The sequence below is a fragment of the Neolamprologus multifasciatus genome, chromosome 2, assembly GCF_963576455.1.
Source record: "Neolamprologus multifasciatus chromosome 2, fNeoMul1.2, whole genome shotgun sequence".
NCBI lineage: Eukaryota > Metazoa > Chordata > Actinopteri > Cichliformes > Cichlidae > Neolamprologus > Neolamprologus multifasciatus.
Genome location: NC_140440.1, coordinates 22,036,801 through 22,039,419, shown reverse-complemented (window position 1 = coordinate 22,039,419; position 2,619 = coordinate 22,036,801). Strand labels below are relative to the sequence as shown.

At 36.5% G+C, this 2,619-nt stretch overlaps 1 long non-coding RNA gene across 1 annotated transcript; it reads right to left on the bottom strand.

The window, feature by feature from the left end:
• Positions 1–902: 902 nt before the first annotated feature.
• LOC146524319 (uncharacterized) lies at positions 903–2,121 on the bottom strand. The gene is made up of 2 exons (XR_014875713.1): positions 1,792–2,121; positions 903–1,230 (listed from the first exon to the last, which is right to left on the bottom strand). It is a non-coding gene; the product is annotated as an uncharacterized LOC146524319 (long non-coding RNA).
• Between the last annotated feature and the right edge of the window lie 498 nt (positions 2,122–2,619).

Below are 2,619 nucleotides of genomic sequence, written 5' to 3'. Positions count from 1 at the left end.
ACCCAGTAGCCTACATGTACAACCAGGTGGACCTCATGCTTCCAAATTCTTCCCCCAGAGACACATCTGATTAGGCCCGTGCTACAACTCTAACAACTACAATATTTCTGATTTGCTCGAGGCTCCACTGTGCGATATCATTTGGTAATATAATAAGAACTAGGGCTCTTCCCGAATCTGAATTTTTTTTCAGTTAAATCTGTCTAAATTTGTCTGCTTACTATAAACATTCAGATATAGTTTGTTTTTTCTTTGGGGAATCGTTGTCTGATTTATGATGGGGTTTATGATATGAAAAATTATAATAAAGATATGGATATATTTGAATAGCTAACTAGGCACTTCACACATAATTCTGTTTACACAAAGCTCTTTCTAGGCCTTTTTCTTGATTTCATGTCAGCTTGAATGAATATTGAAATAATTTTTGCATTCAAGTTTTCAAGGTTCTTCCAGAGCTCAGAATGGTGCTGTGTTTTTACTTTAGTCTGGCTCATTATCTTCAGACCAACTCTGAGGTGATGAGGGGGAGTTAGACAGAGAGAACTATTGTAAAGCCTATATTCTCCAGCCTACACTACACAAAAAAGACAAGGGTTAGCATGAACCTTAAAACAATTAACTTTATATACAGGTACACAGCAAATCCAGCATGTCCAAATTAACACTGTCAGATTTGATTTCAACACTTTTAAAGTGTCTATATGGGTCCACACCAGAGAGTGTTAATTTAACTCTTTTTGGAGAGTTGGTATGTTAACTCTGATTTAGTGTTAAACACCAAATCTCTCTGGAGTTGATAATTTAACACTTGGTGTTAAGAGTTTATATATTAACTCTCAAAGAGTATTTTAGTTTAACTACGTAAGAGTTATCTTCTAATTAATTCTAAAAAGCGGGAATTTTACTGTTCTGAACTTCTAGAAATTTCTTTTGGAAATAAACATTTACTAAAAAGACGCAATGGTTTTTGAAAAACATTTATTCTGAACTGTGCACCACAATTTCAAAACATTTTCTGAAAGATGTAACAGTGTACATGTTCTCACTTTCATTAGAATTTCGTTTATCAAAAGGTCTGACATAGGTGAGCTGGTAAATGCAAATAACAGCATTCTCATCACTTATTTCAATAAATACAAAATACAATATGCATGTCCTTCATTCATCACTTTGTGGAACTGCAACGCACTTCTGCTCTCCCCCATATTCCATCTTCACAAGCATATCCTATGTGGAGATTGAATAAAAATTAGTTGACACTAATTAATGGCACAAATCAATTGCAGCACAGTAAAAAAAAAAAAAAAAAAAAAAAAAAAAAGGGAATCCTTTTTGAGACATTACTTGTGTAAAGTATTTTCCCAAAAAATAAGGACACAGGCAACAGGTAGTACTGAACTAAATGTAAAACCGTGTGCACAAAACTCTGGAGGGATCTAAATGCTAACGTAGAACCCAGTCAGGACATCTGCTACTGCTGTTTGCTCGTTTTTTATGGGAGATCGTTTTCAGGCTTCAAGTAGCACCATTATACCAACATTTCACATTCTAGACATTGTTTTAGGTGTATTTGACCAAAAAATTTAACCGAAAATTCACATGCAAGCTTTTTTTCAAGGCTGTGGTATTTGCCGAAAACAATACCTTTCAGCTAGCTAAAACAGCGAGCGGTGCTATCAGCGAGCAACACGGCTAATGCCTTTCACACAGCTTTGTCTCAACTCCAAAGAGCCACAGAAGTAAAAGCTAATAATAATAATTGAAACAATCTTTGAAAAAATGACTTACCAAGCATGGCAAACAACTCAAATATGTAGAGCAAAATGTTCTGAAACGGCTTCACTTCAGCTTCGATTGGAGCCGTGCTGGGGGCGGAGTCTGTGAATTTACTCTATTAGTGTCATAGCCCCTGTAGGAGTTCAGAGTTAAGAGGTCAAGAGTTAATGTTTCCATTGTAACACCTCCAGATTTGAAATAGAAACACTAATTTTTAACACTCGATTTTAACTACTATCATTTTACACCTCAGAGTTACATTAAAAGCATGTGACTCTACTTAGAGTAAAATTAACTCTAAGACTACTAACACCAAAACATTTAACACTTTTGAATTTGCTGTGTATCAAGGGGAATTATCAAAGAACTGTACCTACAGATACACTTCACACATTTCTTCTGTCGGGCCTTTTCACCTTAACTTTTTTGTTCCCTCTCCTCATCCCCAACCTGTCGTGACAGATGGCCGCCTCTCCCCAAGCCTTGTTCTTTCTTTTTCTTCCTGTTAAAAAGGAGTTTTCCTTTCACTGTGGCTAAGTGCTTGCTCATTGGGAGTGTTCTGATTGTTTGGGTTTTCTCTGTATTATTGTCTTTGGGTCTTTGCCTTACAATAAAAAGTGCCTTGAGGTGAAAATTTAATTGGATTGAATTAACTTGTTTAAATGTTATCTGCAGCTAAATGGGTAGATATTGCATACCTTGCCAGCTGGTGGTGTATGTGCACACCTATTCACATTTTTGGCTGAATGCTACAAGGAAATGTCCCAGTGCTTCCAGTGGGCAATCTGCCACTGCCTGGGACTAAGTGCTGATGACACTGTTTGAGTGAATGCTCAAGTC